The 25,986-nt window shown below is 50.3% G+C and overlaps 1 protein-coding gene across 1 annotated transcript in view; it reads left to right on the top strand.

Annotated features, from left to right (window-relative positions):
* Hivep3 (HIVEP zinc finger 3) overlaps positions 1-25,986 on the top strand; it is a 314,456-nt gene that overhangs the window by 155,330 nt on the left and 133,140 nt on the right. The window contains exon 2 of the mRNA XM_021160203.3: positions 25,837-25,915. The gene's annotated coding sequence lies outside the window, so the exon portion shown is untranslated. The remainder of the gene's footprint in view (positions 1-25,836; positions 25,916-25,986) is intronic.

The raw sequence follows: 25,986 nt of genomic DNA, 5'->3' as shown, positions 1-25,986 counted from the left end.
CTACCCACTGAGCAATCTTACCTGCCCTGGGTCTCAGGTTAGTTATCAATTAAAGGAGGCTTAAACGATTCCACTTTCTGCAAGGGGTTCTTGAAGATGTAGTTGTGTTGGAGACCCCAGAATGCTTGAAAGAAATCATCCTGCAAATGACTGACTGCAGCATGGTTGATTGTGGAGCTCAGCCGATGCTCAGCTGATCTCACAGAAGCACAAGCAATCTAGCCTCTGGTTTTGTGTGGGTTTGTTTTATTTTGTTTTGAGACAGGGTTGTAAATACCTCAGGCTGGCCTAGAACTCTCCATCCTCTTGTCTTGGCCTCTCAGAGCGCTGGGATAACAGGTGTGTGCTTAGATCAAACCTCTTCTTCCCACTCCTCAATTTAAGTGCATTAGTTATTGTTTGCTGCCACGGTCATGGTCCTCAACTCCCTTCTCAGCCTCCACTCCAGGCTCAGCCACATTAACCACCATGTCAGTGAACATGTCCCTCAGTTCTCACAGGCTGCCAACTGCCATGAGCATGTCCCTGATGAGGCTCCCTGTCACCACCACCTGCCCAGCCACGCTGAGCCTTCCCTTCTCTTTCTTCACAGAGCATCTTCCCTGTGATTTTTGGCTTTGGTCCCCTCCCTTCTCCAATGCTGGTTAGATTGGGGGTCTGGATGTCTTTCTAAGTTATGCACATGGCCCACAGCTCCTCCATAGCATACCCCAAGCATCAGCAAGGGGTCAGTGGCCATTAGTGGTGTCCCACACCAGCCTGGGCCCTGATCCAGAAGCACTTACCCAATGTTGACTCTTTGTACAGTCCCTGGATAAAGGCTTATGTCTCACCTTCTCTGAGCCACATGTGCTGTGCTTTGTACATGCCAACTGGTTCCTTAATTCTGCCTGGGGCACAAACCCATTTTTCAGGTGTAAAAATACCCTGAAGCCCAGAGAAGTTAACTGGATGGCAAGGCCACACAGCCAGCATATGGTGGGACCTTAATTCTGACACCAAGATCTGTAAGGCCTTAGAGACACACCTTAGGGACAACTGTCATTCCTGGGAATGCATGTGATCCACTGGGGCTAGAGGAGGACCTTAGGGACCACCCTCAGTGTAGAGACCAAGGCCTAACCAGAGCTTCTTGCTGCTTCTTCCATGGAAGAATAGCTGCTCTCCATTCTGGCTGCACTAGCCTGACAAGTCTCTGATTCATGCTGGGCATCTGTTTCCTCTTGGATATAGGGGGGTCTGGGAGACCCCTTCCCATAGGCACTGAGACCCATGAGATGCAGGAACAGGGCAGGCCTTGGAGGACTCTCCAGCCTTGCTGCCAGCTGCCAGGATCTTTACAGTAATTACCAATTAGTACCTGGGAGTCGGACCACAGGCTGTCAGCACCGGGGTTTCAGTGTGCAGGGATGGGCATCCCTTGGCTCTGCCTCTGCTCATGTGGTCACCCTGCCCATCACATTACTTTCTGTTAGCACAGCCAGGATGGCCTGCTGCCCAGGACAACCAGGAAGACGCCATCAGTCACCTGGCAATGACAGAAGAGACCTGGATCCCTAGACAAGCATGAAAATTCACTACTATGACTTTTTTTTCCCATGTGATTTCCCAGCATGCTGCAAATTACTGTGTTTGCAGAATGGAGTTTGGTCCCTTCTAGGTCGTTTGTTCTATGAGCATAAATTGAGTGCTTGCTGTGTGCGAGGCCCATAGGAACCAGAGACAAGGGAGGAAGCAGGCTGAGATGCTTCTGACTGTAGGGGCTGGGAATCTGGGGTCTTATGTCTTCCTACCCTCTTGGGCCCCCGTATAATACCAGTAGGAGCCTCTGGAGCATAGAGGTCTCAAGACATCATACTGGGGACTCAGGCGCTCTGCTGAGGAGTTGTCAGGCCTGGGTAAGAGAGCCTTTTCCTGGTCCCTGTGCTGCATGAGGAAGCAGCTCCGAGCTTTTGCGAGGGGATGGGTGAGAAAGCCACAAGAACACAGGAACCATCCTGGTAGAAACAAGGAGCGTGGGTGGGTGAGGGTGAGCTGGGTCCTTTGCTCCTGCCAAGCCCTCACCACCCACCCCTGTCCTTTCTCTGTCTTTCTGTGGCTCTGAGGCACCAGCCTAAGGGGGCTTCCCTAGGCTACCTCCTTAGTCCTCTGCCCCATGGCTGCGGGACCTTGTCACTCTAGGCCTCATTAACACTTCCCATTGCCAGTTACTGCAAGCCTCGCTGTCCTCTTCAGTTCAAATCTGGGCCCCATCATTTCCCTGTCTGTACATTGTTTAACCTCAGTTTCTATTTAGGGATGTTAGGGTCAGGACCACCGCAGGCAGTATAGGAACTCTCCGACAGATATCATGGCTCCTCACCCTCTACTATATAGTTGATCTGCTTCAAGCCCTACCCAAGTCAGCAGCCACCCCCTCAGAATTCCTTCCTACTCTTTGTAGAGGGTATCCCCGCCTCAGACTGCTGCTGCACCCATTGCTGTGGCTGGGAGCCTGACATATGCTTTAGGCCAGGACTTCATCTTTTATTGTTTCTGGGTCCCCCATAAACTCCAGGATTGGAAAACAAAAAACAAAAAAACAAACAAAAAACCCAACTCTTTGGCAGAAAAACATTCTTGTTGCATGACCAGGATTTGTTTGGCATAGAATTGGTTTTTATTTCTTGTAATAAATGACTCTAAACTTAGTAGTTTCAAACATGAGCCATTTCTGTGGGTCAGGACCTGGCACAGGGCCTCAAGAGATTGTAGTCAGTGAATGAGTCAGGGCTGGGTATTGTGGCTGGCTTGGTGGCTGGAGGAGACCACTGATCAGAGCTGGAGGGGATCTAGGATCACCCATAGGCTGCTCAACAGTGCAAAAGAGAGACAAGTAGAAGCTATGGTAGTTTTGTATAACTTACCCCTGGAAGTCAGGCTGCCAGCTCCCGGTGGATGGCACAGTGACACCCCCCCCACACACACACACCTTGGTATTGACACTTGGAAATGAGGGTTACCAGGTGGCGTGTCGCAGCCTGGCTGTCCTTAGAAGCTGCAAGAGAGGCAGCTGTCAGAGGGCCCTCTGGGTTGTGGAGAAAATGCTCTGACTCTGGGAATCTGGCCAGGTTGGTGGCCTGAGTCTGACAGGGGACAAAGATGGTTCCCAGTATTGGAAGTAGGCCTGTTCCCCACACCAGCCCCTTTATTCAGTTTAAGTCTTTATGCCACCAACATTCAATGTTATTTGCTGTCACCTTTCCTTTCCGTGTGCTACCACCTTTCCCCCAGAGGCTATAGTTGTTTAAGAAAGGGTTATGAGTCACCCCAGGAGGTGGAGAGTCCCCAGTTCTTAGAGGTGTGCAGTTGGGAGCATAGCAGGGGGCCCATAAGAAACTGCAGGAGACAGTTTCTAGACTCCCTGCCATCTTGGTGACCTATTTGCCAGAGCCAGCCCTCGCTACTCTTTATAAATATGGCCCATGCAGGAAACCTTGGATCACCCCTAGTTCTTTGAGTGGCACTCTGGCCTATGGATGCTGTCATTTTACCCCACCCCCAACCTCCCACCTGTGGGCCTAAGTGCCCGGAATCCTGGCTTCCCGCCATGCTGCCCACATCCCACTTGGGAACCTTCACAGGGTAATTAGGACCATTAGAGTCCTCCTAATGCCACCTGACCTCAGACCTGGGATAGTCCTGCGCCGGCTGCCCATGCATTATTAACAGGCAAAAAGCATGAGAGAGATGGGTTCTGCCCCACTGGCCCTGAACATTTCTTTGCAGCATGGCCCCTGATGGCCCACGTTCCCACCCCCCATTCCTGCACCCCAGGAGTCAGTCAGTGCTACACGGCAGCTAGCTCTTCTACCACTAGGTACATGGAATAAGTTGAGGCCAGAAAGGCAAGCAACAGGGTAACTGGACCGTAACCGGGATGGTGTAGAATGGGAGGCATCAGGTTACCCCTCACCTCTCCAGGGTAGGACAGAAACAGCACTCTCAAGGCCACAGTGGCGAGGACATGGCTTTGAGCTTCCTGTACTCAGAGCCTTTGGCTATCTGGACCAATTCCCCTATAGTCACAACAAGGTCTCCCCAGAGGACAGAGGGCATACCTCCAGTTTATGAGGGTTCTCTAGTCTTCCAATAGGGCTCATTACAAAGACGTGGATCTCAGTGGGAGAGAAAAGGTGCCCCACCCTGCAGGTTCAGGTCCTCCGGTTAATACACATCCTCTTTCTTACTCCCAGGACTTTACACTCGGCACAGAATCAGATTGCTGGCATGTTTTCCGCCTCCCCTCCCCTGTATCTGTGTGTAGATACGGGTGTGAATGTAGGCACGTGCGCCGCAGCAGGAGTGTGGAGGTTAACGGGCGACTTTGAGACAGTTAACTTTCTCTTCTGTCTCATTTGAGGCAAGTCTCTCCTCTTGTCTCTGCCCCTTTGCTGTGTACTCCAGGCTACCTTGTTCCAGATGATTCCTCGTCACTGCCCAGGATTACAGACAAACACTGGTGTGTTACATGGGTTCTGAGGAGCAAGCTTTCACCCACCGAGCCCTCTCTCCAGCCCTGACCTGTTCTTAAGTCAAGAGAACTAGTTCTGCAAGCTTGGGACAGTGACTGGGAGGCTCAAGGACCACACACCCTGGAGTATTCTGTTCCCAGCCACAACTCTGCTACTTACAAGCCAGGATTAAGGATCCCTCATCTCTCTTTTTCCTTCTGTAAAGTGGGTGGAGGGTAGGAAGGAAGAGATTCAAAACTCTCCCAGAATCTTTCAGCTTTGGAGTCTTTGGAGGCTTGCTTAGACTCAACGGTGGATGACAGACAGATCTCTCAGAACAACAAGTTTGGGGAGGAGGGTGGAGGGTGGCAATCATCACGTAAACCCTGAACATAGAAGGCCACGATGAGGGCAGCCATCTGCACTTGCCAGCCAGAGCTCAGAGTTTGGTCGGCTCGTCCTGGAGAAGCAGGTGCTAAACAACGGGAATGGAGCTGTGAGTCCCCGAGCCAGGGAGAGCAGGAACAGGGCCACAGACCGACAGACCGTGCTGCTCTCCTTTACCTGTATCACAGGTGAAGATGAGACAGGAGGGAAGGAGTGGTCGGTTATGGCACTCCTCAGTGCTTAGGGACCCCCTCCAACCCCTGCCACCCCTCCCCCGCTCCTTCTCCACCCCACCCCCACCCCATTTCTCCTCAGTGCTTAGGGAGCTTCCCCCATCTCTCCTCAGTGCACAGGGAGCTACTCCCACCCCATCCTTGCCCTCCCCTCCCCACCCCCTCCCGCACCTCATCTCATCTCATCCTTACATCTCCCTGGAGTGGGTATGGTGAGGAGCCTCATTTTACATCAGGCAATGAACAGGAGACCAGAGGGCCATGGGACAGAAAGCCTGGTCCTGGAAATTCCTGTATGGCAAGAGTGAGAGGCACATGGTGGAGTAGTTGGTAACCCCCAACTACTGTGGGCTGTGACCTAAAACAAGACTGCAGCCACGTGGGGGCTATGGGCTGCAGCTTGACCCCAGAGCAGCCCCTGGCCTCTATGCAAATGAAGCCCTTAGCAGTTCACACATGCACTGAGGAAAAACCCCTTCTGCTGCCTGGGACCCAGCTGGGCCTTGTGACATCTCGGGCTCAGCAGTTAGGTTACCCTCTCTCTCTCTCTTGGGCCTAGAATTAGTCCCTGGCTGGACCAGTTCATAAGAACCTGCCCCTATGCCCAGGGTTGCCAGGGGTAAGGGTGGGGATTCCCCAAGTATGTCTGCAGACAGATGTGGCCAGGGCACAAGTCTGGCTGCAGAAGGAGCCTCATGTCTGGAGCTGACATCAGCAAACCCCTCCTGACCCTGTCTGAGGACTATCGGTAAGGTCTTGGGTTAAGGGCATGTCCTCTGGCCTCTTCTGTCACCTGCTGTTCCCAGCACTTTGCCCTATGCCCTGCCTCCCTGTATCTCCTTTCCATGTTCTGATATGTGGAATACACACACACACACACACACACACACACACATACACACACAGAGAGAGAGACAGAGACAGAGACAGAGACAGACAGAGAGAGAGACAGACAGACAGACAGACACAGAGACACAGACAGAAATGCAGACGCTGAGAGAAAGACAGGAACACAGAGAACGACAGAGACAGGGACATAGAAAGACAGAAAGACAGAGACAGGGACTTAGAAAGACAGAAAGACAGAGACAGGGACTTAGAAAGACAGAGACAGAGACACAGAGAGAGAAAGAGAGACAGAGACACAGACAGAGTGCCCCAGGTCTCAGTGCCCTTGTGGCACTCAGCTCACTCTGGGTCAAGCACTCCTAGACTGGGGCTGATGGATCTGTGGTCAGGCCCAATTTGAGGCATGCTCATTGTGCTAAGCCACCTACCTGAGAGAGAAGCTAGATAAGAGGGTGAGCAGAGAGTCTAGAGACCGTACTATGTCAGCCTGTATTCGAGAGCCCACAAAGCATAAGGTGATCATGAAGCCTGAGTGTGTGGAGAGAGAGGTGTGTCTGTCTAGGCATTGAAGAGTTGGGTGCTCCTGCCCTGGGTCCCATTAGGTAGGCCCATGCAAGGATGTTGGCTCCCAGCAGTGCTATACCCATTTTAGAGGTAGAAAAATGGAGGCTCCGGGGATCTTATAATTACTCAAGAGTCACTCAGAAAGAGAGAAGGACTCGGACTCTGTGTTCCATGATTATTCCAGGGCTGGGACCTTGACCTCTTATGCCAAATCTGCTCAGGCCCAGAGGACAAGGGAGCAGGTGGCCAGCCAATCCCACCCTGTCCTCCGAGAGGAGAGGAAACAGCAGGCCGTGGGGGATTCCTCCCTCAGAGCCTTACCCACCCACTTCCTCTGGACGATCTCATTTTCTTGGTCACTTGTTTGGTTTCTGCTTTTCCCCCCTTCGTTCCTTTTTCTCAAGGCCGCTTTCATTTCCCTCTGCTGGTGTGTCTCCCACCCCATGCCAACCCCATTCTCTCTCTGCTCTGGACTCATGTCCCCTCCTCCACCTGGGATCCCCTGTGGGAGGGTGTACCTGCTTAGGATGGGGTAGGAAGGGTCTGCCATCAACCTGGGAACCTGTGGTGGCCTTCAGAAGGTCCAAGAGCCCAGCCACCCTCAGGCCTCTGCTCCCCCATTCCACTCAGGGCTCAGGCCTCTCCCCATGTGTGAGGGAGAGGAAGACACCAGCCTCAGGATGTGAAGACCATGAAAAGACACACAGGAAGTAGCAGTGTTCAAGGCAGACCCGGGGTGCACTTGGGATCTGAATGCAAGTTGGAAGGTTCAAAGGAACAGGAACGCAGGTTCAAAGCCTGGGCCCCTTGGGAAGGAGCAGGCAGCATGGCGTAGAAGGGGCGTGGGAGTGAGACTTTGAGCCGCCATTGAGGAGTGCATGGGTGTTTGCTCTTGAACACCAAGACACTGGAAAACTCCTAATACCTTCAAGGCAGCAGCAGTAAGTTGGGATGGGTTGAGTATGGGAGTAGGGCTTCCAGATCCAAAGATGATAAATAAACATTGTGTTAAACGGCCTCCCTGACTGGAGCAGGGGGATTATAGTCAGTATGGAGCCCAGCAATATTCCAACATCTAGAGTGAAGAGAGGAAGACGGTCTCTTTGAGGGCAGTCAGAGAGAGAGGGGGGGGCAGTCAGTCAAGCTTTAGCTGAAAAGGGAACTTTGTAGCAAGCAGAAATGTTCAATAGTAGACAGGCCGATGGGGTAGTCCAAAATGTTCAAAGAAAACAGTTTCAGGTATAAAAGTAGCTGATTGGTTTTAAGGTTTTATTGGTTTAGTATATTCAAGATGGGTTGTTTGTTTGACTTGGTTATCCACCCCTACCAGGGGTTAGCTTTACTGGCTTGGGCAGGATTTCTGATTCTAGACCGCCCTCACTAGGAAATCAGAGTGGCTTCTTAATGCTAGGAGTCATCATTATAAATGATTTCACAGCAAAATTAATCTTTGTAATATATGTTTTTTAAGCCAAAGAATACACTAAGAAAAGGGATGTACTTGCTCCTGGGTCGGTCTGGGATTGGTCACGTCATCTCTGGCATCCTGTCATCTTCTGCAGGACTGAGACAGAGTCACCTGCTTTTTATGCTTGTCGAGCCTGGTCTGGAGTCTGTTAGTGCCTACTTGTTTGTGTTCCAGAGCAGCCAGGTGAAAAGACAGAGGGCCACTGTCCCTCCTTTCCTGGTGGCTTCTCTGGACCCTGGAGGCCTGTGGGTTAGTTTCCGCCCAGCAGCATCTCCCCTTTGGAAGGAGCAGGTGCTGTTTGTTGGCCATAAGCAGTGATGGTTCCAGGGAGTTTTTGATCATCCCTTCCCGGCTGCCTTAAGCAGGGCCACATGTGTTCCCGGTGGTTGGCTGTCCAGAGGGGATCACAGGGATCTTTGCCTCTTGGCAGCATTTCCTTGCAAATAATCATCTTTCCCTTGTCCCTGTAACCGGGCAAGGCTGTGGCAGGGCTGGGACCTCTCTCTCTCTCTCTCTCTCTCTCTCTCTCTCTCTCTCTCTCTCTCTCTCTCTCTCTCTTGCTGTGTCTGTCTGTCTCTCTCTGTCTCTCTTTCTGTGTCTGTCTGTCTGTCTCTGTCACTCTCCCTCTCTCTCTCTCTCTCTCTCTCTCTCTCTCTGTGTGTGTGTGTGTGTGTGTGTGTGTGTGTGTGTGTGCTCATCCTACTCAGACTCTGCTGTCTCAGACCAAGATGGAGAAGACGACTGTCTGGATTTCACTTCTGCCTTTTGCTTTCACTGTGGGTCTTTGGGAAAGTCAGTTGAACACTCCAAACTTCAGTTTCTTCTTCTATAAACTGGGGAGACCAGCAGCTGGCCCACCACACCTCCCTGGGTTGGTTTGAGATCACGAGGAGGAAAAGCTCATAGACCATCATGTTGAAAAAGAGACTAAGGACCTAGGACTCCTCTTAGTCTTGCAATAGTGCATGTCTGCATGTCTACCCACCAAACAGAACTGCCCAGCAGGTCTGAGGTCATGGCCTCAGACAAGATCCTGCAAGATTTTATACCAGGGGAGGACTAATGTGAAGCCTAGGGGTGGGGCTAAGTTCGGTGTTTTTTTTTTTCTTCCATTCCTCCCTTTGTCCCTCCTTCCCTCTCTCCCTTCCTTCCTTCCTTCTTTTCCTTTCTTTTCAGGGCAGTAGTTGAACTCAGGGCCTCATGTATGCCAGGCAAGCACTTTACCACTGAGCTACAGTCCCAGCCCAATCCCTCATTCTTTACCTGGCATCACACATCTAGTACCTCAAGAGTCTCCCAAGATCTGCCCCTTACCCATTCCTGCCTCCTAGTATGAGACATCTGCTCTAAGCAGGACGCCTCAGGTCTCCACTACAACCTCAGAGGGCCAGAGACAGATGTGAACAGATGTGAGAAGAGCTGTTGGGATCCGTGCTATTGTTTGATGCTGTTCTGGGGCCTTCTGTATTTCTGGCTGTGGAATCACATTCCATCTCTGCCCATGTCACTTAGCAGTGGTGGCAAGAAAGAGCAGTTCTAGGGAGTCTGTGTGCCTCCCTTTCTTCCTTCTCCAAGAAGCTATTGGGGTTTCCAAGGGGCATGGTGGGGCAGTTGTGGGAGTCATCAAACATGTGGAAGGCTGGCCTTAAAGCTTTCTAACTAGAGGTGTGGCCATTTCTTTGGGAGCAGCTTTTGAAAGTGACAGAGGAATGGCAGTGGAAGGGGGTGTCACAGCCCAGTCCCAGGACATCCTCATGCTAACCCAGCAAATCTGAAGAGACCACAGATTCTTAAACCACTCCTGAAGCTGCTGTGCTCCCAAGAGACGCTGAAGGCCGTGCCAGGGAATGACATTTGGAAGAAGTTGGGAAACCCGCTTACAATATACCTCTAAACCATGAGTCTCAGGCCTGTGGGAGCGCCAGCGTGCTTTGTCAGCTAGTGTCACTCGCATGATCTGAGAACTTTCCACCTCTGACCAAAGAACAAGACAGAAGAGCCAACCCCTACCTCAGTCCTAGCCCCAGTCCCTCACACTTCACAGAGACTCCCATGGCTCAAAGAAACTGAGAGCTGCCTCTTCCCAGTTGGCAGCAGTGAGCAAAATCATTCCTTACAATGATCTCATTGGCTCTTGGTGCCTGCTCCTGCTTCATGGCTAATGAGTGCTGACAAGCACCAAAGTGACTTGTGCTCAACACACATGTTAGCAAGGTGATTGGGATTGGCTCGTTCTACTGAGACTGGTGGTATGTTCTTATAGAGCACATGTGAGTATGCATGGTGTATGCATGCATGTGTGCATGTGTGTGTGTGTGTGTGTGTGTCTATGGTGTGGGTGTATTTTCTGCTAGTGGAATTCTTCCCAAGTCCTGAGCCAGATGGTTAACATTCCACAGAGTTTCCCCTCAAGGACTACATGGCTTTCAGTTCTGCAGTGGAGTCGGGTTGGGATGAGGCAGGAGACAAGACTTCCTGGAAAGGAGATGAGATGCTCCAGACTCGGCTTTTATCTCTGATCCTAGACACTATACTCTATTCTGTTAGACTCAGGTTTTATCTCTGATCCTATACACTCTACTCCCTTCTGCAATTCAGTAAGTACTGTGGGCTTCAGGTCAAATGTATTGTGGGCTTCCTACTGTCACTCCCATGCCAGCACCTCCTCTTACCTGGATTTGGATCTCTATGGATGCTTCTAATGGCTGTCATGGTGCCTCTTCTGGTCTGGTCCTTGGTAAACCATGGTGATCTTTCTAGAACACAAATCTGGACCCATCAGTCCCCTGATTAGCTTCCCACAACCTGCAAGTTTAAATGTCAAATTCCTTTAGTGGCTTGCAAGGGCCCTTGGACATGCCTGTAGTTCTGTCTTCTCTCCAACATTTATAGCTAGCCCATGCCACCCCTCTGCCTTTCAACTGTGGTTCCGTCTGTATACTATGCTTAACCTCCTTTCTCATGGCTTATTCCCCCTTCTTACATTTTAACCCAGTACTAGGTCTGCCTCTTCTAGGAAGACTCTCTTGAGTGCTCTGCCTGTTCTTAAGCCTGTCCAGCCATTGGGCTGCTAAACCTCCTTGTGAAGACCTGACATCTTTGCTGATTCTGCATCCCACCTGGACTGTGGGACACTTGGAAAATACAGACTACCTTGCTCTGTTCCAACTTCTATGTATGACAGATACTCAAACAAACAAACAAACAAAAAGCTCTTAAGAGTGGAGGGGACAGGTGGGTGGAATAACTAGACTTCCTTTGTTAATGTCATGATCTGGTCAGGGCCAGTGCTAACTTCTGTAGGAAATTCATGTCATTTCAGTAAATCTCTCACATGCAGCAGGAACATCACAAGCCTGTTCTAAGAGCCAGAAAAGTCAAAGGAGCAAAGGGTGTGGCAGAAAACAAGTCAAGCCACAGCTAGGCCAGGCTGCATGGAGTTCCCAGTGCACAGGAGATGCATGCCAGAGCTGCTGGGACTCATGAAAGGAAGGAAGGATGTGGATCAGTGGACCAGGGACAGGAACAGGAGTTTCCAGGGGAGAGGCACCCTGCTGGGCCCAAGGCCCCTCAGTTTCTCCTGTGGCATCTCACCGGAACTTCATTAGAAGTGAAGGTCTGACAATGCCTGGAGTCTGGTGCAGGAAAATGCCCATGCTGTGCCCTCAGATGAAGGTCACGCCTCCTTGCTCCCTGAAGAATGCACACCATCTGATAGTGACTAGAGACCTATATCCCCAAAGTGCAGCAGAGAGTGGTATTGGGAAGGTGAATTGGGGCCACCAGCCCAGGTTCTGATGGCCGCTCTGTCACCATGAACAATGTGGATATGTCACTCAGCCACTCTGCCTGTTTCCTCCCTTGCTTGGGGAGGTGAATGAGGCTCTCCATAGTGTGTGATGAGTTACCAGTAGGCAATGACTCCAGTCTCAGCCCGGCACAGGATCCAGATTATATAAACACAACACTGCTAGCACTGATACTTAACCAACACACCTGCCTACAACCTCTCACTCTGGCTTATGAGCCTTTATAAGTCTGTAGTAAGGGCATTTAGCACGAGCCCTTCCCTATGGCCACACTTCATGTGTGCACTGGTGTTGTTAGCTGTGGGCATGCTGCTGTGCACCAGATCTCTAGATCTTTCTGGTTTGCTTCACTGAAATATGGACTTGTAGAGACACCTCATTCCCCTGCTGCCTGATCCTGTCACCTTCATCCTGCCTCCTGCTTCTAAGAGTCTAGACACCTCATCAAATGGAATCATGAAAGAGCGTGTCGTACCGTGATTGGTTTCTTTCTCTTAGCGCAATGTCTTTCCCCCACTCTCCTCACCTTGTCACATCATACCAGGTGTCCTCCTTTGTTAAGGCTGTGTCTTGCTTGGTTATGAGTATAGATACACCACTGTGGCTGGCATGCTCTCCTTATCCCTGGAGCTTTGTGTCCCACTCTGTGACTACCGGGATCCACGCTGTCACACATGTAGCAGCACAGCCTCACTTTGAGATCCCGTTTTCAACACAGACCCAGCAGAAAGCATGCTGCCTGTTCACACAGCACTGCTGTCTTTAGGTTTCTGCAGCCTCTCTGTGCTGTTTTTTGAAGTCCCTGGACCCTTCTACAACCCACCAGCATCGTGCAGGGCTCCCATCTCTACTTACAACTTTGATACAGGGCTTACCTTAGGTCCCATTCATGGCTCGCTGACTTCTCCTATAAGCTTTGTGTGCACTGGGCTCAAGGAAGGTAATAAGCTAGTGCTGGTGGTTGCTGCTGCGGCTGACGGCTGTGTTGTTCCTCGGATGTCCAAATGGAGTCAGCCAGAGGACAGACCGCACTGTCAACCACCTCAGTGGGGAATATAGTGACTGTTTCTCCTGCTCTGCTCCAAGGTGATGGGTCGAGCTGTCAGACTCAAAGGAATTCCTGTGTGCTCTGTATCATAGATGGGGAGGCCTGGTGTTTGAAAGTAGACAGGGGAAGTGTCAGAAAGGCCACTTAACTGGCCCCTGTATGTCTGTTATACAGAGGCCCCTGGTCTTTGTATATTTGTTCCCCAAGTTCCAGTCACATGTCATTCCTTCCTGTGACTGTAGTTTGGGTCCCCAGAGACAGGGGACTTTTGAGAGGCTTTTTGAGATTGACTAGGTCTCTTGTTGATCACAGGGATACCCTGATCAGTGCAGGGCAGCTAGGTCACAAGAGGTAGAAATGTTGGGAGGAGTCTCAGTGTACGATAGGCAGGTGAAGTGCTCCTGTGGGTGAGGGGATGACTGTTGGTTGAAGGTCAGATGATATTCTAAGGTAGTCAGGTCCCAACCCCAAAATGGAATTCCCCTGCCTCTGCTCCTGAGCCTTGCTCCTCCACTTGGCTTCTTTTCCTTTTCTGATTGAATGTTCTTCTCTTACTATGTCTGCTTGGCCAACTCTTACCCATCTGCCCTCCAAAGCTTCTCTGTCCAGTCCAGATGTCCTGGGGTGCCTAGATATTCCCCTCTATCCATCATCTATGGCAGTGGCAGCACACTGTGAATTCAATTCCAGCCTCCTGACCATGGTACTTTGCTCTATCAGAAGTGTGCTTCCCAGGGCTGGAGAAGCAGCTCAGTTGGTAGAATGATTGCCTAGCATATGTGAAGCCTAGAGTTCAATCCCCAGTACCACATAAATGGGGTAAAGCCATGCATGCCTGTAATCCCAGAGCTCAGAGGGCAGAGGCAGAAATGCCCTCAGAAATGATCAGAAATTCAGTCATCCTTGGCTGCACAGTGAGTCTGGGGTCATCCTGGACCACATGGAACCGTATCTCAAAACCAAAAGAATATGTTTCCTACCATGCTCAGGAGCCTCCCATGAGGCCCAGGTCTATCTGGGTAGAAAAACACTTTTCAACCAGCTCTGAGCAGGGCTCTGCTGTTTTTCTGGAAGGCTATTCCATGCCCCCTCTTCCAGGAAGCTCTCTGTGACCACATGTACCACAAACCCTCTCTCATGAACTCTCCTACTATATGAGAGGATGTTTTAGAATCAGCATGATCACACACACACACACACACACATGGAAATTCTATACAACATATTTTGATTATATTCTTTCCCTTCCCCAGTTCCTTTAAGCTCTCACATTTCATGTTCTTTATCTCACACATAAGCAAACAAAAAGTACACATGCACACACAAATGATAAAATCTGACTTTTGTTGGTCATCTATTCCTGAATATGGTGACTGCCCTGAAATGTGGTCACTATACCCACTGCCCTTAATATGAAGCTACTCTTGTATACAGCAGATAGCCTGGACTGTGGGAAGCCCTAAAGAGCTTAAATAGACTTACCTCCTATCTTTCTGGAGATGACCAAAGAGCATTGTGAACACAGATACAGCTTGTAAATTGTGAAGTCCTATCTTGTCTAAGCTAAAGCCTCTTCCCCTGGCCTGGACACCTGTGCGAGGCCCACTAGCAACCTCCATCCAGGATCACCCCGTGACTAGCCTCCCATGGCTATTGTCCTTTCCTTTCCCTATGTCCTCCTTGTCACACACCTTCTGCTTTCCTACCCCTTTGCCTTCACTCAGGCCACGCCCCCATAGGCAGGCCTTCCCTCCCCATCCCTGTCCTCAGCGTGTACTGACAGTTCCCCTTTCATCTGGAATCAGCAGAGCCCTCCATTCACAATGATCCACCAGTGTCCCTCACTGGCCGTTTCTGTGTGCTGGCACCTCCCTAGTCCACACCATTCCATGTTTCATCGAGCAAATGGATTTGGACTTGAGCTTGGTATAAAGTGCACAAGCAAGATGCTTGATGTCAGGACCAGAGTGAAGCCAGGCACTGAGGGTGTTTTCCATGCCCAGTTGGCACCTTAGTAACCCCAGCTCACTGAGGCGTGTCCATGGTCCTTTCAGAGATGGTGAACACCTTGTTGGCACAGCAGTCTGAGACAGAGCCTGCATGGGAATCCCAGATTGGCTGACTTCAAAGCTGTCTTCTGCCATTGCTTGACTTTGACAGGGGCACAAATAGCAGATGGAAGCTTCTAAAAACCCGCTACCAGTAAAGTACAGTGGGCATCTCGTCTGCCTTTTGGCTGCTCCTGTCTCCCTATGGGTGTGGTGCAGCCATCTCAGATCCATCAAGCAGCTGGCAGGTACATGAGGGCCCATGGGCCTCTGCAAACCTCCCCTAGCCTGCCGTGGGTCCCCTCTGTATACCTCTCCTAGCCTGCCGTGGGTCTCCTCTAGGCCCCCTGGGCCCAGCTGGACGTCTCTCCAGCAGCATGAGAGGAGCTACCACCCATGCTGAGCCACCTGACATCCAGACTGCAGATTGATAAATGTGTCTCAGGCTCTTCTCTCCTGACCATCTGCCTTCCCTGGTGGTCCCCTGGGAGTCCACCAGGCTGCTGAAAGCTCTGAGATTGGAGAGGAGATGCTATTTGGGGGCCATCTGCTTGAGAGGTGCCTCCGGCTGGGGTTCCACAGTAGGGTGGGGGGAAGCAATCCAGGCAGTGAGGGTTGGGGAGGGACTGCCAGGAAAAAACAGCAATCAGGGGCCTGAGAGCTACCTTTATTTGGGCACAAGGCCAGAGTGTGCCAGTTCTCTTCAGAATTAGGCAGATCCATAAGGTGCCAGGCCTGGCTGATGCTTGGACACATTGCCAGAGCAGATGGTGCCAGAGGGCACAAGGAAGATGGTCTGAACCTTGCCATTTTCCCCACTCAGCTCTTACACACACACACACAAACACACACATCCACACACATCCACAAACACGCACATATACACACATACACACACACATACACACATGCACACACACACACTTAAAATTGGGTTGCCAGTGACAACCTGGCATATCATCTTCTTTTTATATTATTCTTAGCCCCTCTGTTGCCATAGCAACTGAACAATGCTTTTTAAATATAGCAGTTAATTTTTTCAGCTTCAGCAACAAAGTTCTGGTGTTGTCCAGAAGGCCAATGGCTGGTTTCTCTCTGGGGTGGCAGAACTCCTGGACTCTTCTCCCCACAGGTCAGTCCCCAAGTTGTGAGCTAGGCCTTGATGTCTTTGAGGCTGACAGGGGTCCCTTGGGTTCCCTGTTTCCTGATCTCACCACCTTCTAATGCCAAGGAATGGAAACAAAAAAACAAAAACAACAACAACAAAAAAAAAACCCTAGGTCCTAGAGTCATCAGCCCTTTGCCCCTTCTCCTTTGAAACTGAGTGTCATTGGTTGTCAAGGACAACAGCAGCTGCTGAGTGACAGGAGGTGGGGGGCACCTTGCAACGGGAAACACCCGCATCTCTGTCTCTGCCCTCTTCCTGTCTGTTTCCTTTCCTCCCTCCCTTCCCTCCCTTTTCCCTCACCTCCCTCTCACTTTTGCCTCTTTCTCCTCCCCTCCTCCCCACTGCCTTGAATTATTGATGGTAAATTCCCAGCCAATAACATCAGAGGGTTAAAATCCATAACCAGCCTCCCTCCAGTCTCCCCTTGGAGCACCCTCCCTCCCTGAGCCTGTGAGCTCATCCAAGCCATCAATCATGCATCCTGCCTTAAGAACCGTTGCCCCACAGTCCAGCCCCTGAGCAGCCAGAGCAGGAGGTAGCCAGGGAGGCAGGTCTCTTGGAAGGGGCTGCTGGCTCTGAGGCCCTAGTGAGGGTCATTGGCAGTCTGCAGAGGACCACAATGGGAACACTCCCTACCCAATGATCAGAGACACCATTTCTGGTGCTTTTGGCTCCCCAGCATCCTACTGGATGCCCTTCCCCAGGGCCTCAGCACTACTCATTTCTCTGCATCCCAGAGCTCAGCTTGGCAGGTCTTAAAACAACACACGACTGAATCTCAGATACTCAGAGGCCATCAAAACACACCCTAGGCTGCCTTGCAGGGTCTAAGTCTGGAAAGGGCAACAGGAGACAGAACATCTGGGGAGCAAGGTATTATGGGAAGGACTGTAGGTTACAAATTGAATGAGCTCGTGTTCCAGCCCATCATTCCATAATGGAAACCGTAGTCTTGAAGTCACCATATAATTTTGCAGAGCTTGGGGCACAATTACCATTCTCATTCACAAATACCAGCTAACTTTCCCAGGATCATTTAGAGAAGAAAGATGATTCTGAACCCAGAATTCAACCTGCCCTGTCCTCCAAGTTCACCTTGCATGATGGACCAGTGTGTTCCCTGCCGAATTCAGGCAGACGACTCAGACTGCTCTCTGGGAGCTGGTAATCATGTTCAGGGCCAATCGTAAACACAGAAAGAGAAAACAATTCCAGGCCTAGTAGTTCTGGCATGGAAATCCAGGTACTCAGGAGGTTGAGACAGGAAGTTAGTGAGTTCAAGACCTTCCTAGGCAACTTAGTGAGCTAATCTGCTGATGGGGACCTAGGTTCAACCCTCAGTGATGAAAGACAGAGAAGGAAGGAAAATGAAAGACAGGAAGAGATGAGGGAGGGCAGGAGGGGGAGGAAGGGGGAAGGAGGAAGGAGGAAGTAAGGAAGGAGAGAGGGAAGGAGAGGGAAAGGAGGAAAAGGTGCTGTCAGGGCTGTAGGAACCTTGAGACAGGAGGATGCTCTGGGCTGGCTAGGGATGTAGACTGCTACCAAGGTACTGATGCAGGAGACCCAGTGTGTGCATTTGCCAAGAGCCCAGCAGGCCAGAGGCTGTTGTGAGAGCTGCTTGCCTTGTTCCTTACATCCTCCCAGTGTCTCTTCAACAACAGCAATGTCTACTTGTGATAGGTGTTCTGCTGGACTTGTCAAGATCACACAGCTCGGCAATGGTGGAAGGACCTAAGATATCTAACACCAAGATTTCCATAAGGCAGGGGGTGACAATGAGAGGACAAGGCTTGCCCTGTTATGTGTGGGTGAGAGAGGGTTTGCCTTTTTGTCTCCATTGTCTGTCCTGGCATGAGTCCAGCCTCAGGGTGGCAGCTGAAGGGTCTCCCTGGTGCCTTCTTTCCTTCCTAGTGAGTAGCGAGAAGTAGCTATGGGAGCTGAGGGGGTGGTGTATGCTGTGTGTGCAGAGAGCTGGGCAGATCTTGGTTCTGTTAGGTTCTCAGTGACCCAGGAAGCAGGTCAGCTCAGAGTATGGCTCTCCATCATCACTCGGGACAGAACATTCTTTTGCCCTGACTGTCTTCCTGCTAAAGCTAATCTGTCCCCATTGGCATGGACCCTGGCCATCTGCCTAAAGCATCAGCCAACTGTAGACCTTCCAGTCCCCACACCCACTTCTCTTTACTCTAGTGTGTATACAGCCCCAGCATTCTATCATGCCTTTCTCCATCTGCCCACTACTGCATCTCAACTCTGAGACCCAACCCAGTGAGGGCAGGCATTAGACTACTCTCTATGTGTCTCTAGCTCCTGAGACACACAGGATCTGGCACAGTCAAGCACAGAACCTCTTCCTCTTTACTGAATGATGGTCTGGGAGAAAGAGTGTACCTCCTTTACACTACTACAGTCCTTGTATATTTCCTTTCATGCTTGTCCCAAGGCTGGGTAACTGCACCCATAGATCCTGTCTCTTTCACTCCTCCTAAGCACAGCACAGAGCCCTGCCTGGAGGAAGTACCAGGTAGATATGTGTTAAAGCCGTGATCAAAGCTCTTGTTTCCTGCACCCCAGTTTCCCCATTTGTACACTAGAATTTTGGTCACCCTAGGGCCCTGTGGAGCACCCTCTCTTGTGACATTCTGGGATGTGTGTCCCGCTGAATGGGATTCTGCACCTGCACTTGGTGTGTCAACTGCAGTGCTAGCGGCTTGGTGCGCATCCCAACCTCCGGCATTGATCACTGTGAAGAGCCTATCTGATCTGCCCCCCGAGGAGCAATTAAATCCCCAGAATAACCCATTGTTCAGAATCAGGTGCCTGGACCCTGTGTTTATCTCCAGTGTGCCGTGTGTGCTCGGGTCCCTGCCAACCATGTGGTGGGCATCTCTGGAACTGCTTGGTCAGTGGCCTCGGGAGTGGCCAGCTCCAAGTGGCAGCAGGAACTGATGAAGAGAAGGCAAGAGAGGGCATCAGCCTTTGCTGAGAGCCAGGCATTTGAGAGGTACACTTCATGTCTCCATGAAGCCATGCCAGAAGGGGATCATTCGCTCTGTATACAGCTGAGAGTCTGTGGCTCAAAGAGGTCATGTGCTTGTGGGACTGCCTGACTCATGGAGCTTCCGTGGGGCAGAGCTGGGACCTGCACGTGGGACTCACTGTCTGTCACTGACCCACTTGGCACCTGGAAGCAGTGGTGATGGGCAGCCATCATTAACCTGGAAAGCCACAGTCCAGTGGCTGCCATCCTTGCTTTTGAATTTCTTGTACCCTCCCGATACCTGCTATGTGAACTCTCTCAGCTGTTGTCCATCTCATTTCCTTTTGAAGGAAGAATTAGTCCTATCAGAACCCAGAGGCTCGATAGAGTGCTGTGCAGTGAGAAAAGTGAGAGATGAATCTAACCATGCCCATTATGGAGGGGACTGGAAAGCCAACTCAGGGGTGGGTGGTTGGCGGCAGGCAGAGCCAAGAGTGCAGACAAAGGGCTGACTGGGCACCAGGCATGGATCATCCAGGCACTACCATTTAGCAGCCATGTGACTTTTGACAAATAGGTAATTTCTTGGCCTTTAGCTCCCTTATCTGTACAAGACACAGCAGCTCCTTCACACAGCCCTCTTTAGGGGATTCAAGGAGTCCAAGGCAAGACTTCTAGAGTCCTTGGCAGAAGCAAGTACTTTAGAAGTGCAGAGTGCCACATGCCACATTCAGAGCCAATCAGTTCCAGTATCAAGGAAGGAGCTTAAGGTGTGAGGTTGTGGCTGAGCCCTGCACCAGGACTGAAGAACAGGCTAGAAACAAGACAGGGGCAGTTGTTATACCCAGGACCCTCATCAAGGCCCTTTAGGTGTCCCAGCATCATGAGAGGGAGGGCCAGCCTGCGAGCAGCAGATAGCAAATGTATGCAGGTGGTACAGAGACATGCTGTCAGGGGTAGAAAGTCAGACCCTTGCTCAGAGAGAGCCATTTCACATGGCTCAGAAGCTGTCCACTCAGCTGCGGGGGGCTTACATCCCTAGCTTTGAGCTCATATGTGTTATGCTTTGGGTTACAGGTAACAAAAAGCTGGCTCTAGGGGATGAAGCAATAGGGGTTAGTTAGTTCCTGAAGCCTGAAGCTGGGAATTTCTGCAGAGATCACATTCTGGTGACATCAGTGACCCAGGCACTTGCCAGTCTCTCTGCTGCCCAACTCCTCTGCCATCTGCATCCTTTCACCAGGGCCTCCAACTGGGGCACCAGTTCCAGGGACAGTGTGCCTGTGTGCCCGTAGGATGTGCTGCTGCAGAAGAAAGACATCTTCCACCTTCCTGACACCCTCATTTTATGTTCCCCTCCAAGCAGATTCCTTTCCATTAGCAAAGAGACTCTTTTTCAGAATCTCCAAAAGAGGTTTCCCTTCCCTCTAAATATGAGCAGTAGATCCCGTTGGTCAGGATGGAGTTCCAGGAAACAGTTTCTAGAAGGTGGATTGAAACCACTGGAGAAGGGTTCAGTCCACAGGAGCAGGCCTCTGAGCACAGAGGAGAAGTGGAATGGAATGTTAAATGTGACTCTGTCATGCTCTAAGTGTGTGCCAGAGCTCCTGGTCACACACAGCTCTGGATGTTAGGGGAAGCCACTCCCCTGCCCCTGAGGCCACCAGAGCTCTTCAGTGAGAGCAACAGAAGTTGATGTTAGAGATTGTGTGCCATAGAGGGTTACTGAACAGGTGACCTGAATAATGCAGAACTGACAGGAAGTCAGGCTGGAGAAAGAGTTCACAAAGTACCCAGCACCCTCCAGGGACCTAGAAGTAACAACTTATCAGTAGCAGTCTGGCTGCAGAGATGGAAGGGTGAACCACAGACTTGGAGGCTAGCAACTTGACTCTGACATTCCTGCTCAGTCCTGGACACACACACACACACACACACACACACACACACAGCTGAAGGAAGTGAGTGGGGAGATTGGGAGCTCTGAATCCCCAGGAATGGAGAAGGGTGACAGATGGCCAAAACAGCAGCAAATGTCCTCCATGGTAACAATGACCCTCCAGCCAAAACGTGGCATGACTCTGCGACTTGTGGTCCTTACACTCAGCTGCATGGGGACAACAGGAGTTGCAGAAACACAGTCTATCAGTTCCCGAAGGTACCCTCTGTCTCCCTCGTAGAGCAGAGGATCATATCAAACCTTTCTGTGCTGTGCCCTGGGGAACAGCCCCTCCCCAATGTTCTAGACACTCTATTATCAAATCCTCTTTTCACTAGTCACAGACCAGCTCCTCGGGAGCCTTTCTTCAAGACTGCATGAATGGAGTACATGGATGCTGAGAAGGGAGGGTGAATGGCCTGGTTTGGCTGGGGCTCTAGTTGCCCAGGATAGGGCTGGCAGGATGGATGCAATTCTTCTGACATCTCGCCACTGGGCCACCTTCTTCCTTCTCTATAACCAAGGGAGCTGAAGCTTAGGAATCAGAAACTTTGCCAGGGACCCAGCTAATTGGTAGAGGAGTATCATTCAAGTCTGTCCCAGGTGCCTCCCAGTCACCGTACTGTCCCCTCCTCCCAGTCCTAATAGGTTCCATTGTTCCAGCCCCATCAGGTTTGAACCTGACCTTAGTTCACATCCAATAATATATGAATGTCTGGATGTGGCTGTGTTCCAAGAAAGCTTTGTTCACATAAAAAGGTATGCCCCTTGGATGCAGCCAGCATACAGTCCTCTGCCAACCGTGACAGAGATGGACTGCTCACTGTCGAGTCTGCCCTTCCCGTCCTTTACACTACCACTGCTCCGTGGTGTGTGCCTCAAAGCTTTTCCCTTCAGCATAGTCCTGGGATGGTAAATTTGGGATGAGATGGATGCAAGCTTGTACCCAGAATCCTAGTGTGTGAACCTGAATAGGTTCTCTCGAGTCTTTGAACTGCCTGGGTTGTTGTCTAGAATGAGGAGAAGGAGACCAAGTACACAGGATAGTCATGACGTTTCAGAGTGGTCTTACTCTTTGCAGAATGCCTGTCATGTGTCTTCATTAAGTTGAATTTCCTTACATTCCAAAGCCTTGGAAGCAAAGAGGAATAGGTAATACAAATAGCTTTAAAGAGAGGCTATCATTCATTGGTTCATTTATTCATTACCATGTGGTAGACACTGATCTATAGTAGCCTCTCTTTAACTGTTCAGAGGGCCACTTCCCAAGCTGTCACCCCACCTCCATGGAGCCCCATCTTTGCTAATTTCCAAATAGAGAATGTGTCTTTTCACCTCAGCCTTTGAGCCACACCTGGGCTACTAGCAAGGCCTGGCAAAGGCAGGATCCCAAACCATGGCAAGTACACTCAGCTTAGCATGAGCCTAGAAGGGATAGACTCCATCAGCCACCTGCTGAAGATCTTGTTAAGTTCATTGTCACCATGGGCATCTAACCTACCCAGCATCCCTTGATGGTGGATGTGAATGTCCACATTCCATCGTCAAGAAAGCTGAAGCAAAGGCACAGCTATGGAGTTAACTGGTGACAGGCTGAGGAATTGACTTTAGATATCTGGCTGCAACCTGCAATGTTAAACATTGGCTATGCAGGGGACTGAGCACAGCTCAGAGAAAGGAGAGGGCTTGGAGAGCATGGAGCCAGACAGTGGCGCATGCTGTGCCCCAACACCAGTCAGTTGTATCTCTGGCACCTTCCTAGGAAGGCAGACACCCAGCCAGACACCTACAAGAGTCTGGGCTGTGGTGGGACCCATGCTAACTATAAGAGTCACATCATTAATTGCAATAGTTGCATCTAAACCTTCCTGGGTTTCAGCTGATGTGTGAAGCACCATGAATGGATTAGCTCCTTTAATCTTCACATCAACCCCATGGACAAATATCACTGTTTGTTACTTTGTAGATGAGGCAATCTAAGAGAAGTAAGTAGCCTAGCATGCTATAACTGCTCCACAGGAGAGCCAGGCATGGGGTCTCATTGGCAGGAGCTTTGTTCACTTGTCTAGCTACCCATGCTTGGCTCAGGATTTCCCTGCCCTGGGGTAACTTAGATTACTCCTTTTAAAGTAGACATGTTAAAGTAGCACCCAAAGTAACTTAATCCAATCCTATGTTGTGGGGAGCAACTGGGCAATGAGAATGCTCTATGCTTGGTATCATGGTGCTAGCAGGAAGGAGCCAAGACCAGGCATAGAAGCTTGGATGGTGTTGTATCATGACCATCACTGCGGTAAAATCTGTCAACTCTCTGAACCTCAATTTCTTTATTTTCAAAATGGGTTGTCAGCCCTGTTCTCTGCCTCCAAGCATTGTCATGGAGGCTAAATGAGGTGGCAGATGGAAACAAAATTTCAATGTAGGGAAAAGAGCAGTGGGCAAGGGTTGGCTACTGAGCTAATGGGAAAACTTGGTGTCAGCTTGATAAATGAGTTGTCCTAGTGGCCCTGCAGATTGACTCTGTGAGTGACAAATGGCTCCTTTTAGGAGCTCTGTTGATGTTTGCAGGGTCCCGTGAAGGCTGTGCTCCATGGCCAAGCCATGGGCTCTCACACCTGGACTTGTTTTGCATCTGATTTTGTATGATCATCCAACACTCTTTAAACACTCACTTAGTGATGTCTTTGGGAGAGAGACCTTGTGTTCAGCCCTAGGGGGAGAAAGAAGCGAGACTGAAATAGTCTCTGCCTTCAGGAGCTGCTGGTGAGAACTGGAATAATGCTAAGAGCATCAGCAGCTGCTGGGATGACACTTACAGCTCCTGTGAGTTACGTCCGCAAAAGTGTTAAGTAACTGACCCCAAGTTCTGGTTACAGAGCTAGGCTTAAACCTGGATAATGGGCATACAGACAACACCATCACAATACAGGAACTTGTGTTCTAACAGAGAGGTAGTGGTAGTGGTGGTGTGGTGGTGGTGGTGGTGGTGGCGGTGGTGGCGGTGGTGGTGAAGGTGGATGGTAGTCTGCCATTGCTGTTGTTGATAATGATGACAATGGGAACGATACTGATGGTGCCGATGGTAGTGATGATGATAGTGGTGATTATGGTGATGACAGCAGTGTTGATGCTGGTCATCATGACCGTGATGGCCGTGCCACTATTGTTGACAATGATAATGTAATCATGATGGTGGCGATGGTGACAATAAACTTAATGCATGAGTGGATAAGATCATGGATGGTGACGATGATAGCGGTGATAGTGATGACAGTGAAGCTGCTCCTGTTGTTGATGATGATGATGTTCGTGGTGATGGTGGTAAAGATGGTGGTCATGACAGCAGTGGTGATGGGGATGATGGGGATGACAGGGCTGCTGGTGATGATGGCGGTATTCGCAATGGTCTTTGGCATGGCAGTGATGGGAATGAGACTGGTAAAGTGATGGTGATGGTGGTAGTCATGATAGGGACAGTGTTGGTATAGTGATGGTGGTAGTGGTGAGTGGCAGTGCTGGTAATGGTAGTGATAATGGCAGTGATGGTGATGAAGATGCGAATAATAGTGAGATGATGATGGTGATGATGGTGGTGGTGGTGGTGATGATGATGATGATGGTAGTGATAATTGTGGTGGTGATGTAGGTGGTGGTGGTAATGTTAGTGGTGGTGATGTAGGTGGTGGTGGTGGTAATGTTAGTGGTGGTGATGTAGGTGGTGGTGGTGGTAATATTAGTGGTGGTGATGGGATGGTAGTGGTGATAGTGGTGATAACAATGTTAGAAATGATGGTAATAAAATAGTAGTGGTAAGGACAATCCAGTTTCTCATTTGTTGTTTGTTGAGTTTCTGCTTTGGGTCAGGCCCTGAGTGCCTTTGGCTATCTCATTTAGTTCTTATAATACCTTTCCAATTACTCCTCAGGATTATGAACTGGAGAAAGGACACAGTCTGTCCCAGGGCACGTGACCAGTCTGAATGGGTTCTAAGCATCAGTGGGCGTCACTGAGGAAGAGCTGATGCTCTTTCTATACCTGGATCAGGGCCATGGGTGTGGCTGCTGAGTGATTATTCAGTGGACACCCTGGAGCATGAAGCTCAAGCCCATGAAATGTGCATAGTGTCCTAAATGAGTGTGTGTGCAACCATTGTTCAGATCCGTTTGGTGATGCTGTGCTTGCCCAAATAGGAGTTAATTGCAAAGGCTCGTGTTGCTGTTTTGCAATGAGATGCTAAGCTCTTGGTCACCAATAGGGGGAGCTTTGAAAGTAACTTCAAGGAAGGTGGGTCTATGTGCTGACAACAGAAGCAGCAGTCACTGTCCTGTACATGTGCTTTGGCAGGCATGGTGATCATGTGGAAGAAGGAGGCCCCACTCTACAGAAGCCTGAGGTTTTGGACCTGAGGCTCCATCTGCCTTCCTTACTGGTCTTCATTTCTCTGAAACCCAGTATCAGTGACTAACTATGTGTTAAAAGCCATTAGATGCTCTTGTGGATGGATGGAATGATGGATGGATGGAATGATGGATGGATGGATGGATGGATGGATGGATGGATGATGGGGAAAAGAAAATTTTCAATGATGAGTGCTCGAGGAGCCATGAGGGAGTATTTTCCCAGGGAGAACATAACCTTGAGAAATCCACAGACAGAAGTCAGGCCTGGGATTAGCTTCAGGTCTGGGAAGAAGGAAGGAGACCCTCCATTTTGAGAGGGTGCTAAGGCTGTGTCCTCTGCCCAGGGAATACAGTCTTGTCTCTAAAGTGACTGTGTGAGGAAGAGCCCATAGCCAAAGTTTGCTTTGGATGCACGTTTTAAAGTTTGATCTACTTCTCTGTTCTCAACAGGCCTCCCTCTGACACAGCCTTGAAGCTTTCAGAATCTCTGGCCTAGCTCCACCATGACATCACAGCCTGCTCCTTATAGGTGAGTTCTCCCTGATCTCTCCTGCACATGCACAGCACAGACTTGGTTCAAAAGCCCTGGGCCATGTTTAT

This window comes from Mus caroli, unplaced genomic scaffold, assembly GCF_978045245.1.
Source record: "Mus caroli unplaced genomic scaffold, Mus_caroli_1 scaffold_6, whole genome shotgun sequence".
Classification (NCBI taxonomy): Eukaryota; Metazoa; Chordata; class Mammalia; order Rodentia; family Muridae; genus Mus; species Mus caroli.
Note: the sequence above shows the minus strand (reverse complement) of the source record. Positions and strands in the feature narration are given on the sequence as shown.